The sequence below is a fragment of the Pinus tabuliformis genome, chromosome 9 (assembly GCF_031772625.1).
Source record: "Pinus tabuliformis cultivar Carrire ecotype Pingquan chromosome 9, CPIR1, whole genome shotgun sequence".
Lineage (NCBI taxonomy): Eukaryota > Viridiplantae > Streptophyta > Pinopsida > Pinales > Pinaceae > Pinus > Pinus tabuliformis.
Genome location: NC_142307.1, coordinates 1,966,996,720 through 1,967,012,226, shown reverse-complemented (window position 1 = coordinate 1,967,012,226; position 15,507 = coordinate 1,966,996,720). Strand labels below are relative to the sequence as shown.

The window sequence follows — 15,507 nt, the reverse complement described above, 5'->3', positions numbered from 1 at the left end:
GCAAAGGGTAGCGAAAAACATGAAATGGGAAAATAGGGTCGTACTACCTGTAACCCACTAAAAGTGGGGTAACCCTTTGGAGAGCTTTCCTTTCAAATATATCTTTCTTCAGTGGGCAACAGCAACCCCTGACAGCCACATGGTAGTTTTGATGTGCCACATTATCTCCATCATGTCTCCTCGCTCATTTGTTTCAATCGTATATTTGAAGATGGGCCAACCAATCCTGAAGGTATAATTTTCCATTATGTAATTGGGTGCTTATGCTTGTTTTTCTTGGGCACACTTGGGTATGGATTACTAGATAACTTGGAAGGAGGAAGGACTTTGACTGTAGTTTTGTTCCCATGCCTTAATTTGGCGGGGGTTAATCTTGCATCCTAGTCCTATGGGATCTCCTTTATTAGGTATTAGCTTTAAGAAGGTCGCTACATGGGAAACCTTGATTTGGTTGCATGATCCCGCTTCTCGCTATCATATATCTCACTCCCCTATGCTCATTACAAGCCCTTTTCACATTTTCCTATCTACGTCCACATTTGTACATTGTATCCACAAGGTGTTAGAATCCCCTTCCCCTTGTCCACACCTTGGGTCGGGCCTGGAAATGATGCGCCCCGGGAGTTTGATGCAATAATAAGAAAAGATTAAAAGCAAAAAAGCCACGTAGGGAAAAGCCAAGCATGATCTCTACCCCTTCATCTATGGCCATCACCCAATTCCTAGGGCCAATTGTACCCTACCACATTATGGAAAGAAATCCTTGCATGTCCCAACCCCTAGTGGGGATGAATTACCTCACCTTAAGGGGGTAATAAATGTTGCCACATCATACGAACCATGCTCTTATCCTGGGAGCTTCAAGCAGTAATACAAAAGAAAAATCAATAAAAACCAAAAGGCATAAGAGGGGTGGAAAAAAAAGGTTGGGTTAACTCATGCATCCACGCATGCTCCATCCTTACATTTATATACCCAGGGCATGGGATTCCCTTATCATAGCTACCCTTGTACTATGGCATGTGGCTTGGAGCCTTCCCTTTGTCCCTATTTCGTCCCATCATTATTTCACATGACACCTGCCATTTAAAGGACATACCTTGGACATGTTAAAACCCTTAAAGGTCGAAACCACCTAATAGGGTCCTTCATTAACCACTCCTACTGAGGGAGCTAACATTATTACATGTTCAAAGCACCAAATTTGGAAGGGGAACCCGCTATGAAGTGTCATTTTTTGCCCTTGATTAACAAGCTTTTTCACTCAATTGCACTAATGAATTATTGTATATGAAGGTGATGAGACACATTAGATCTTATACAAGATTGCAAGTGCGTTTCATATAGACTTGGCCTCCCTATACAAGATCCAAACCCTCCAGAGGATCATGATGCCATTTGTAGGGTGACCAATAAGGGCCATGGGCCTCCATTCATGTAAAGCATTGATTGCCACACCATGGGCTTCTTCAACAACAAAATTTGCTTCTTTGTTGTCCCCGTTATTCGAGATGATGATGCACTTGGACCAGGATGCCCTAGCCGGCTACACATTCCACCCGACACTTGGCAATTGATCCAAGCCCCAAAGGAGGTTGTGTCTTTCGTAGAGAGACATGAGAGGGATTATTGCATTTTATCCTTGAAACTCCATTAACAAGTGTCTAAGAGGTATAAACATATCAAGAACATTCATGACTCCAAACCTCCTAGGAGTCTAGGCACTAATCAAATTTCCTTGTTGGTCACCAAAAACTCAAAATTATCTCTCTTTTAACCTATATTTTTCGTCCCTTTCAAGTTAAGGAGGCTCATCTAGGACTTGGTGCAAAATCTCTTGGAGGAGGAATTTTTTAATTTCGTTTGGATAGAACTATTCCTTTTTGTCTCCTCTATAGGACCTCAAATTTTGGTGGAATTCCCAAGGTGGATTCTCCATAAATTTTGTTGCCCTAGTTCCCACATCAAGAGGGAACCCTAGAAGCTAATCCTTCAACTTAAGGATTCTTTGAGGCAAAAATATTTAGTAATTGGTGAAGTAAATCATATCAAATTTAGAGGCCAACTCCCTCTTACACTGAATAATGAGATGCTCTAAACCTATCAAAAATAAGTCATCGACATATAATAATAAAATCGCAAGTTCATTTTTCACAACCTTGATATAGAGGTTTGGATCAACATCACTTTTGGAGAAACCAAGTCTTGTCAAGTAGCCATCAATTCGAGAATACCAGGCTATAGTTGTCTTCTTAAGTCCATACAAGGCTTTCCTCAATCGGCAAACACAAGACTCTCTTCCATGAACATCAAAACCTTGAGGTTGTAATATGTACACTTCTTCCTGAATCATACTATTGAGCAAAGCAGTCTTTAAATCCATCTGATCTAAATTCCAACCCATAGAAGTAGCAATAAAAATAATAGATCTAATAGTGGTGTACCTTACAACTGGAGAAAAAGTCTCACCATAATCCTCTCCTATTTCTGGAAGAATCTTCTAGCCACAAATCTTGCCTTGTATTTGTAGATACTGTAGATACTGTCATCCACTACATGCTTAATCTTGTATATCCATTTGGAGGTCACCACTAACTTCCTTTCAGGTCTAGGCACAATTTCCCATACATCATTCTTCATAATAGATTGGTATTTTTCCATCATCGCATCCTTCCAAACTTGTTAGCTAGTTGCCTCGTCATTGGTGGGAGGTTCAGAATCAACGAGATTAATCATCAATGTTGCATATCCAAAATACCTCTTTCATCTCTTGCTCTCCGTGAAGGTGCCATGTGGTGTTGCACGTCATTCTACTTCTTGCAAGGTACATCCAACCCAAGCTAGCCTCTTCTTGATTTCTGGAACAACAACTGGATCCAACGATTCACTAGGCCTTTCTAGCTCTACTTGATGATATACGAGATGTTCTCAAGGATTGGATGGATCTAAGCCTTCTTCCTTGGGAGGTACATGTTCTTCATCATCATTAGAATCCATAGGTACTTCTTTACACTTCCAATAGGCCACATTCTCATCAAAGATAACATCTCGGTTGACTTTAACTTGTCGTTGTCCAGGAACATAGATTCTATAGGCCTTTGATGACTCACTGTATCCAACAAATATTCCCTTCTTTCCTGAAGGCTCAAGTTTCTTCCTTTTGTCTTTAGCCACATGAATGTAAACTATACAACCAAATATTCTCAAATGTCCAACATTGGGTTTCTGTCGGGTGAACACTCCTTCCAAAGTTTGTCTTCAAAGATTCAATGGGGACTTCTTTTTTTAATATAGATGACTATCATAGATGCTTCACTCCATAAGAACATGGGCAGGTTGTGATTGTGCATCATTGCCTTAACAAATTCTTCAATGGTTCTATTCTTTCTTTCAGCGACTCCATTTTGTTGTGGATTGTAAGGGAGTATCAACTCCCTCTTAATCCCAACTTCTTTACAAAAAGCAACGAGTTCCTTGGAAGTGTATTCTCCTCCATTATTTGATCACAAGGTCTTGACATTCTTATCTGTCAAGTTCTCTACACCAGCCCTGAACTCTTGAAGTTTACTAAAGGTTTCATCCTTGGTCTTCATAAAGTAAATCCACGTCTTGCAAGAGAATTCATCAATAAAGGTTACATAGTACAAAGAGCCTCTAAAAGATTTCACTGGCATTGGACAACATACATTAGAATGAACTAGATCCAAGATTTCCTTGGACCTACTTTCGTTGCTTGGAAAAGGCTTCTTGACATTCTTTCCAAGCGCACAGCCTTTACATGCTTTCTTTGCAAATTTGGAACACCTGAAACCATATAATATAAAGTAGCCAAATCTCTATAGTGATGGTGAGCATATCAGCTATATTCCATAGTTCACATGGATTGATGTCATTGTGTACTAATGATTGAGATGGTTTCTTCGGAAGTCTATACAATCTTCCTTCATGAACTCCAATTACCCTAGAAAAGTCTATTTTTCATCCCTTGTGTAATACAAGGACTTTACCATCAACAAATACTACTCTATATCCTTTATCCTCCAGACATGAAATAGAAACCAATTTTTTTTCAAACACTGGACATATAGTATGTTGCTAAAATGAACGTTTTCACTTGATTCCAACTCCATGGATGTTTTCCCAATGCCTTTGACTGCATAACTATTATTATCTCTAAGTTCTACCTTATGAGATAGTCTCCTTTCCATTAGAGTTGTAAGGTTTTCACGATCTCGTACCATGTGTCTTCAGGCACCACTATCAACTAGCCACAAATCATCGCTATCTGCAAAAAAACCTGTAAGTGAGGAAAAATATAATAAATCTTTGTCACCTAAATCTTCATTCTTGGGTTTTTGTGGATATTCATCAATGTCTATTGTGGTGGCATGTTGCTTTCCTTTTCTCTTTCTATCACTCAATCCTTCTGGACATTGGTTCTTAAAATGACCATATTTGTGACAATGATAACATTGGATCTTCAACATATCCTTCTTTCCTTGAGGAGCGGGTCTTCTACCCTCAGGTCTTCTTCCTTCATTTCCTCTTTGGAAGCCAAACTTCTTTCTTCCTCCAACCTTCTTGAAGCATGTTGCATATGCTTGAGATTCACCTTCTTCAGATCTTTGAATCTTTCCTTTTGATATGAGCCTACATTCTTCTTGAGTACGTGTAGTCCATAGTTCTTCAAACTGTGGAGTTTCCTTTCTACCACATATACTAGATGCAAATAAGTCCCATGAGTCAGGTAAACCATTAAGTTTTGTGGCTACAAATTCCCTTTCATAAATGATTTCATCAATTGCTTGAAGTTGATCTCTTATCTGTGAGATTCTCATGAAATATGAGGCCATGATATCATTCCTTGACATTTTAATATCACGAAGCTCATTCTTCAAACTCATTGCTTGACCAATGATGTTGATAGTATACAATCCAACTAGGGAATCATGCATCTTCTTTGAAGAGTCAAGATTTACAAGATATGGAACCAAGTGATCTCTGATAAAGTCCACAATGATGCTTTTAGCTCTAAAGTCATCTTTCTCAAATTTTGTTTTTCCTTCATTATCAAAAGGTTCAGTGACCTTGCCCTTTACTATATCCAAGAGTTCATTCCTTGCAAGAATAAGGTCAACCCTTGTCTTCCAAGCCATGAAGTTTGAAGCTCTTTCAAGCTTGTTTTCTAACTTCATAGAGGAACCCATGGATATAGAAAAATGGTCAGAAGTGATCTTCTAAGCTCCCTTTTTGTTAACCAAAACATTTTCTCATGTGATCTCGAGGCCTTTTCCTTCACCAAAGTTCTAATACCATGTTGATTTTTCAAGTGCAATAGATGCAAGCACAATTTTTTGAGATATTGATAATTACTTCTAATGATGTAGATATATTTTAGCACTTTCAGGTTATCATGAAGTAATTACACTTCAGAAATTCAACCATAAAAGCACAAGGACAATAGAGATTACAATGTACAAAGACATGCTTCTTTGTAGGCCGACTTTGACCATTAGCACTTGACAAGGTCTTGGAGACTTATTTAACATTCTTTTTTACTCAAATAATTTTTCTTACAATATGTAACATGCCCAAATGGGTCATTCACACATGACAATGACTTCCTCGACTTGTAGACTCAATGACAAGCCCAGAGGTCACAATGGGAGCTAGACCTAAATATAAATTTTCTTGAGCATGAAACCCATGCCTCAATATCAACAATAATAAATTTATTTTTCTCATTACATCAAATAAATTAAATCATGATTACATGTGTCATTATGAAGACCAAACCTAGTTACATATTTCAACACTCCCTCTTAACTAGGGAGGTATTCATAATCCATACAAGGTACTTGGACATTCGCAATCTAAAGAATTCTCATAAGAATAGTCGGATTGGTAACCCATTTTTATAGCATCATATCGTCCAACATAGTCACATAGCAAGGTCGTGACTAACAGCTCTCTCTCTCCACAAGATCAGAGCACAATGTTGGCGAGACCAATGATTTATAGACACCATCATTGTCTCTCAAGGAACATACCCCACCCAGGTGTTCACAGGGCATGTCCTTCCAGGACTATTCTTATCTTGGATTCCCAGTCCTCAAAGAATATCAATCCTCTATGACTACTCTTATCTTGGATGCCCTACCACATCCTCAAAGAGTATCGTATACCAAAAGCTTACCTAATCCTCCATTCTTTCTTCCCAAGTGAAGACAAGAATGATGTTTCTATCTCTCCGTCTTAACCAGGGAGGATATGCCCATTCCAATGAAGGAATGTACCCAAGATCCCTCTTAACCAGGGACTCATCCAAGCTCCTTCTTAGCTTAGGGACTTGCTTCCAAGTTTCTACTAGATCATAAACTTGCTTCCAGGCTCCTTCTTAACTAGGGACCTACTCCCAGCAACAGTTTTTTTATTGATTGGTGAGATCATGGGACCTTCAACTGCTTGTATAGCTCCTTCCTTCAAAGTCATGAATTTTATTTTTAATATTGTGGAGCCTTCATCTTGGGACTTCTATGTAGGGCATCGGCCATCCATCACTTTCCGTCTTACATTAGAGTAGTTATGTCATCCTTCCTTTCATTGAAAAGTGATCCATTGGACCATATCTGGCTTTTCCTCATACAGCTACCTTTTCCACATCATGGTTCCTTCAGGATCTTCCATCCTTCTGCATGAGTATCAGTTCTAGATGACATCCACACCTCTCTTTAGGTAGCCTTGTATTAGCCCATCCAGATATTATTCAAAATTCAGAAATGAACATCAAATAAAAAATTACCTTCTGTAATGGCCCTTCATCATGACATCTGCTTGTTGCAACATCAACATCCTATATTCATATTGACACATCCCCAAAATATTCAATGACAACGGTTTCCATTTTTTCCATTAAAGGCTTCATATCTTTTCCATGGAGATATCATAATCAATTCTTTTAGACAGTGGATGTTGATTGCCTTCTCCATAGTTGCATATTTCACAATCTCTTCTTTTCTCTTTATTCACAAATTACTTCCCTGGAACTCCCAATCATAGTTCCTTCATTTTTGTCAACCACCTCATATTCCATATGAGGACATATTATGTTGATTTCATCTAGTTAATATGTAACCCATGCCTTCATGCATCCTTTTAATGAAAGGGATACTTTTCCCTTGATCATGCTCATGAAGTAGAGCATGCATCCCTACCATCTGCAAATATATAATGACATGACTTGACTCATTGAACATATGCATACATACCTCTTTTCTTCATTGGTCGTCTAGACTTCCTTTAGCAGCTTCATGCCCTTGATTGACATGCTGCATTCCTCTACCATCATACCATCATTCTTCTAAACATTGAATCCCATCTGAAGTGGAATTCTTATTGAGGCATCTTTCAAGAGATGAACCTTCTAATGAACATTCCAGTAGAGGATACTGATTATCCTCATCCAGAAGACGCTTCTTCCCAATGATGTATGCTAAGCTTCATACTAGATGATTCTCATTTTACCCATAAGTGCTACTCATGCTTCTAATGAGGTTACCAAGAGCTACTTCCTTCTAATGATGATTTTCATAGAATTCTACTTCAGCTATCTTTCAAGCTTCTTATGATGATGTCTTCAGCTCTTGCTTCAGTCGTATGCTCCTATGATGCCATCTCCTAAAATGATGCATCCTATCATGCTTCTAATGATTCCTACCATGATAGCCATATTTTACAAGAACTTAAAAGAGCTGGGTGGAGAAGACTTATCTCAATCATAGTAGAGATCTTTTACTTCTTCCTTCTTGGATTTCTTCTTTTCAACTTCTTCCACTTCTTCGGTGACATGGGCTTCTTCTCTTCCTCTTTTGATGTTGTCCTTCTTGAGTTTGGGCAATCTCTCTTGTAGTGCCCATATTCTTGACATTCATAGCATTGAACCTTCGCCATTTTCTGAGAACCAAATTTCCCAAACTTTCCTTTCCTCTTTGCCATGGCAGCATATGCTTGAGTTTGCTCATTTGATCCTACATCATTTTTTCCTTCAATCTGGTTTCTTAAATTTTGCGTAGTTACCATAGTTCATTGAACGGAGTAGCTTCCTTCTTCCCATAGATGTTTGATGTAAAGTTACCCCATTCCTCTGGCAATGCATTGAGCACTATAGTAGTCATTTCCTTATCAGACATTATTTCTCCCAACTCTTGAAGTTAGTCTCTTATTTCAAACACCATCATAGAGTATGACGCTATTCCTTCTTTTGATATCTTCACCTTGTAGAGTTTGTCTTAACGAGATCACTTCTCCTACAAAGCTTACAAAGAACAATTCTACAAGTTTGTCATTTATTTCTTTCGATGTTTATAATTTTGATACATAGGGAATGAGGGGATCCTTAACGGATTCTATGAGAATCCTTTCAGACTTTACTTCCCCTTTCATAAATTTTGCAAGAGCTTGAGCTTTTCCCTTTGGAGGTTTAGAGATTGAGCCCTTAACATGTTCCATGACTTCATTCTCTATGAGGATTAGATCTGTCCTTTTCTTCCATGCAACAAAGTTTGAAGCCGCAACCAACTTGTTGCATTCCTTGCAAAAAGACATTTTTATAGATTTAGATGTAGACATAAATATACTTGTGAAGATACTTCTTTTCAACATGTTGCCCTCTTGATTTTGATGATGATATTGATACTAGAAAACTTCTTCTTGATGAAGATGTCTTTCTTTAAAAGTGCTCCTTGATCCAAGGAGAGGGAGATCACTTTGAATCCTTGATGATGATGACAACATCTTTGATCTTGATTTCCTTGGATGACTAGACTTCAAGATGCTTCATTTTTGTATTTCTTCTTGAATTTTGAGAAGAGGTAGTGTCTATTGAGGTCTCCTTCCTTGAGCGAGGCTTCCAAGAATGCTTCAAGTACAGAAACTAGGGTTTTTGAGATCTTTTATTGACTTCCTTCAAGAAGATGATGTAATTCCTTGACCTCGAAATGCCTTCGAGATAAGAGGATCTTCTTAATGATTTGAAGCCCTTGATAATCTTCTAGAACTTCGGTCCTTGAATGTCCTTTGTTGAGTTGCCCTTCCTTGACTTGTCACCTTAGCTCTAATACCATGTTAAGAAATCTAGGGGCAGCAAGTGTAGGAGATTTCACTTGCTTGATAATTGTTTGTGATATGATTTTTACTTCTTTAGATTAGCTTCTTCCTTTCACTTGATTATTACTAGTGTTTCCTTCATCAAACAGCGACCAAATCATAAAGAACAATGAGACAAAGGACACAAGATATAGGCAATCAACCAAGGCCAAAACCTCTCCAACTGGATACGAAAACCCACAAGAATTCTTCTTCTTATAGAATCTTCAACTGACGAATTCCAAGTTGATACAATATTGAGAAATCGGGAAGCTTACAATTAGATTAGATTTCTCTTTCTTTGATAACTACTTGTGAGTTTGGTTGACTTCTTATTAATATTTATTATGTTTATTTCATCAAACAATTATCAAAATATAAACATGAAGATCACAAGAGAACAATGAACCAACTTCAAGCCAAGTTAAAACCCCTCCAAGGGGAAAACCCAAAAAAATTCTCTTCTTATAGAATCAGATCAAAGTGAGATATCCAAGAACCATGACTACAGAAAAATTCCACCCTCTAGATACCAAGTCAAACCCTTCTTCTTCACAACAAATTCATCAACAAGAGACCAACAACAAGAGATATACTAAGGCAAAACTTCCACAAACTGAAGCTCAAGAAGAAACATTTTCTTTCAGACTTCGACCCTCCTCTTCTTCACTATTTTTCTCTGCAATATTTAAAACCAACTTATGTGAATTGCATGTATTCAAATGAGCTCACCTCACCCTCTATTTATAATGTTCAGAGTGGTGCGAATAGACAAGTCTTTTGGGGCGGGGTCGAATTGACACGCAGACAGACCTGGCATCTAGAGGGGTTTTTTACCCAAATTACATATTTAAAAGTTATTTTCCCTTTTTCTTTACAACAAGTCCAAATAGGACTTTGACTTTTTAACTTGTCAAATCCTAGAAGCATGAAGAACATGCTTATCTAATAAAATAATAATAAAAAATAATATTTTTCCTTATTTTTTTTCTTTTTCTTTTACATAAAATATACAATGATATAAGTACAAAGATCATTGAAAAACCAATCCTAGTTACATTTTCTAACCGGAGGGGTTTTTCCCTAACTTGGAGCCTAGAACTTGTGTTCATTTTCCGTTTGTGATCTTCATGGCTTATGGTTTTGGTAATTGTTTGATGAAAAGAACATAATACAAGTAATAAGAAGCCATCACATCTACACAAGCGATTATCAAGTAAAGAGAAATCTCACTAATTGCTGCCCGATTGATTTCTCAACATGGTTAACTTACTAGATATCATCTAAAAAAGGGTAGTGAAGAAAGATGAAAAAAAAATGCAAGCCTCAAAAACTCAAATCAAGCTAAATAAAAGGTTAAAGAGGTGAAGAAAAAAAAAAATTTAAAAACGAAACTACTTCATTATGTCCCCCTCCCCCATCCTTCAAAGTCCTAGGGGCAGAATGCTTATCTAAAAAAAAGGACTTAGAAAAAACTAAAGCAAAGAAAAAATTAAAAGAAGGTGAAGTGTTTGTAGGGTGAAGTAGTAAAAAACTCCCTTTCATAATGCTTTGCAAATAAAAGAAGACCCCTAGCCATAGTTTAATCAACTGCTTGGACCAGAATAACACTATCATTATTATCTATCACTTTGGAAATTAATCCATGTGTTATACTTACCAGTGTTGTTAAAATCGCGATAAAATCGCGATTTTTTCAAAAAATCGCGATTTTTTCACCTTAACGCATAAATCGCGCTTTTTATCCCAAAAAATCGGCGGATTTTTTTTATAGCACGATTTTTTGAAAAAATCGCGATTTTTTCGAAAAAAGCACGATTTTTATGGAAAAAATCGGCGAGGCGCGGGGCAGCGGGTTATAATAGGCAAAATGCGATTTTTTTTTATGTCATTTTTGACTTGGGCGCGCGTTGGAGGAGGAGAAGTGTTGGGAGAGAGGAGCTGAAGGGTTTGGAAGCAAATCCAAGTGCTTGTTGGAGAATTTCAAGAGGAGATCACAAATTTCTCCATAAAAACGGTATGTAGATTATTTTTTTTTTGTTTTCCTTGTTTAAAAACTTTGTTTTTCATTGTTTTTGGTTGGCAAATTTCATATGGGCAGTGGGCACCATTTTCCTTTTGTTTTTAAAGAATTTATTGTATTTTTTCATTGATTTGGGATGGGTAACTTGGTATGAGTATGGGAACCAATTTTATTTTATTTTTCATTTTTTTTAAACATTGTTTATGTTTTTTCATTGTTTTTTGGCATTGCCATTTGGTTGGGTAACTTGGGTTTGGAACTTTGGATTTTGGAAATTTGTATTTTGTAATTTTGTAAATGCTAAATTGTAATTTGTATTATGTAATCCTAAATTCCTATTTCCTAATCCTTATTTTTCCATAGGTTTGCAAATTCAAAATTCAAAAACAAACATGCCAAGGAAATTGGATCTTTTCTGGGAATATGGTGAACCTAAAGCTCCGAATGATAGACAAAACTTGAATTGCAAGTTGTGTGGAAAGGAGATAAGCGGGGGGGTGTACAGGTTGAAGTACCACCTTGCACAAATCCCTGGACGTGATGTGGGGCCCTGTATAAATACAAATCCTGAACTTATCCAAAGAGCCATGAGAGCATTGGGAGAATTAGAGCAAACTAGAGAGGCCAAAGAAGAACTCAAAAGGCAACTAAGAAGGTCAGCTGAAGGAAGTGGACCAAGTGGCACTGGTTCTACTGCAGCACCAGTCAATCCGGTAGCTGCATCATCATTTTTTGTTCCTCGAACCACACCTGGTTCACAACCAACTATCGGTTCAATGCTAAAAAGAACTGAAAAAGAACAAGCTGATAGGTTGATGGCAAAATTTCTCCTCTGGAGTGATATTCCTTTCAGCATTGTAAGGAATAATCCATTTTTCCAACCTGCTGTTGATGTTATTGCCAGTGTTGGCCCGGGGTACAAAATCCCTTCTTATCATGATTTCAGAGGCCGGATTCTTCAAGAGGAAAAGCGTGACTGCACCCAAAGATTGGAGGATTTTAGGGCATCATGGGCACAAACAGGATGCACTGTTATGTCAGATGGTTGGACTGACCAAAAGGGGAGAACCCTTATAAACTTCTTGGTTAGTTGTCCCAAGGGGACTATGTTTATCAAATCTATTGATGCAACTCATCAAATCAAAGATGCAAGAACTTTATGTGATTTGCTGGATCTGTTTATTTTGGAGGTGGGTGCAGAAAATGTTGTCCAAGTCATAACGGACAATGCTGCAAATTATGTTGCTGCTGGTAGAATGCTTATGGACAGGCATCCTACTTTATTTTGGACACCTTGTGCTGCCCATTGTATTGATTTGATGTTAGAGGACATAGGGAAAATTCCCTTTGTCAAAGATATTGTTGACTCATCAAAAAGCATCACAAAATTTATATATAATCATACATCTGTGCTTAGCTTGATGAGAAGATTCACCAACAACAAAGAGTTGGTGCGCCCCGCCATTACACGGTTTGCGACGAGTTTCATATCTCTTCAATCCCTTTTGAATTCTATGTGGGATTTGAAGAGAATGTTTCTTTCAGAGGAGTGGTGTGCTTCGTCAATGAGCCGCAAACCAGAAGGAGAGGCGGTATGCAGACTAGTTTCATACCAGGAGGACTTCTGGGCGGGAGTGCAGGAGGTGTGCGCCGTTACTGAACCTTTGGTAAAGGTTCTTCGGTTGGTTGATGGTGAGAAGCCCGCAATGGGCTATTTGTATGAAGCCATGGACAGGGCCAAAGAAGCCATTCGGTCCTACTATGATGATAAGGGAGATGATGGGTTTCAGAAACAACTCCTTCTATGGGAAGTGGTTGATGAGCGATGGAACAACACACTCCATCGTCCCATTCATGCTGCTGGGCTTTTCCTGAACCCTGCATTTTCTTATGCATGTGGGTTTGATTTTGATGCTGAGGTCGTGGAAGGATTATTAACCTGTGTCCAGAAGATGGTGAGATCTCCAGAACAATGTATAGAGATCTCTAGACAAATTGAGACATATAAGATGTCAGGTGGCACATTTGGCTTTGAGATGGCTGTCACTGATAGGACGATTAAAATGCCAGGTATTTTTTAGTTTGTACTTTGTAACTTTGTTTCAAATTTCATTGTCTCTTCAAATTCCAATTTTTTCTTATGTTTATTTAAAATTTTATTTGTAATTTTGTTGTAGACGCATGGTGGAAGATGTATGGTGGCAGAGTACCCCTTTTGCAAAAGCTTGCCGTACGCATCCTCAGCCAAACATGCAGCTCCTCAGGATGTGAGCGCAATTGGAGTGTATTTGAAAAAATACACAACAAGAAGCGCAATAGGTTAACACTTAAACATTTAAAATATTGCAAATTTCCAAATAAATTTTTGAATTCATTAAAGTTTTAAACAATATTTTTTTTATAATATTAATTATTAATTATTATTTCATGAACTTTGTACAGGTTGGAGTCCCATAGACTTAATGACATGGTCTATGTCTACTACAATCTTCGATTGTGGGTGAGACAACTAGAGAGGACACCTGATACGGAAGCCATCTCATTGGATGGGATTGACACCACTGCTGAATGGAGGGTTGAGACCGAGAGGCCTCTCATGGATCCCACTGATGATTGGTTAGTGCAGGATGAGGGGGAGGAGGAGGGGGAGGAGGAGGAGCAGGAGGAGTAGGAGCAGGAGTAGGAGGAGGAGCAGGTGGAGGAGGAGGAGCAGGAGGAGGAGGTGACACCGCCTACCCGGGCTACCACTACCACCAGTAGAGGACATGGTCTCCGTCTACCTCAGCCTCCTGTAGCTGCTACTACTAGTTCTTCAGCTTCTAGAGCACGTCAGACTCCACTGCCATTTCCACCAGCACAGGCACCAGCTTCTACATCTAGAGGGAAAGAGAAAGTTGTGCCATTTTCTCGCAAGAGGGGCAGAGGAAATCAATAGGATTAGACTTTCATTTTATTGTATATGACATTATGACATGATGAGATACATTATCATATTTTTTGTTGATATTTTGAGGCTGAGTTGGGACTCAGGACTTACTATTCAGGACATGATTCAATGTTATGTGTGATTTTAGCGTTAGAAATGATATTAAACATCTTATATATTAGTTTTTTTATCATATTTATGTGTCAATGTATTTATTTTATGTTGTAGATGGTTTAGATATTAAAAAAATTGAAAAAAAATTAAAAAAAATGAATATTTTTGTGCCAAACGCTTTTTTCCCGCTTTTTTCCCGCTTTTGCCGATCTTTTCCGCTTTATTCCCGGCGCCGATTTAATCCCGATCGCGCTTTTAACAACATTGATACTTACATCCCCTTTCAAACAATAAAAATAAATTAATGATAGCATCATCCACCTACTTTAACTTAGAGGACTTGGGAAATACCTTATGTTCTAATCCAAAGACATGAGTAACGAGGGTAAGGTTGTCGTCTTTGTTGACGATAAGGTTGTCGTCTTGGTTAGTTTTCAAGTAATCTGACAACATTGGCTATGTTATTTGTGCTAAGTTATCTCATCTTTGTTAGTGTCTAACTAGTAAGTTGAAGTCGGATGTGTTATTAAAGTTTGGGAACTAGCGTTATTAATCTTATCAACCAACGCAGATAACTACATGCTGCTTCATTATCTCTAAATGTCAACATCAACATTACTTTTAGAACTATTTCTAAATGTACAAAGTTTTCCTAGCACATACATGAAAAATATTTCTCTTGTCCATATTCATATTTAAGAAAAATATTTGATTTAAAATTTAATTAGTTGGTCAAATAAACAAAACTACCTTCAATTAATAGACATTTAGAAATGCTTTGACCACTATTGTTTTAATTGGTCTTCTACAAATAGTTTGTCCACTTTCATTTATTTTATTTTAACCTCAAAAGTGAACACTTTACCACTTGTATTCTCCCATGGTTTTCAAGAGCACACGGAATTGTAATCAATGGATTAGAGGCCTCTTTATCCTATAAAACAAAGGCACTCTACTTCATTCAACAAATATTGGAGATAATAATAAAAAACAAAATTGCTAGTGATCCAATACAGTTAGTTTTTTCTTTTCTTCCATTGTTTTTGTTTTGTTATATTTTAAAACAAAATTTTGCAGGAATTTGTTTTTTTACAAGTGATCAAGGTCAGAACGAAGATTTTGGAAGGTACATTTTACCTCTTTAGGTTTATTTTACTTAGATAAAATCATATTAATACTTGACAAGAATAACACACGATTCTGCTCAATATTATTGCTTTATTTATGCACTCACCTTCATTTGATCTGGTTATTTCACCAGAGTTGCATTTCACCCACTTGGGATAAAAATTTTCAATTT

The 15,507-nt window shown here is 37.5% G+C and overlaps 1 protein-coding gene across 2 annotated transcripts in view; it reads right to left on the bottom strand.

Moving 5' to 3' along the window:
• Nucleotides 1-15,507, bottom strand: part of LOC149156867 (putative pre-mRNA-splicing factor ATP-dependent RNA helicase DEAH4) — a 418,919-nt gene that overhangs the window by 129,986 nt on the left and 273,426 nt on the right. The window lies entirely within an intron of this gene.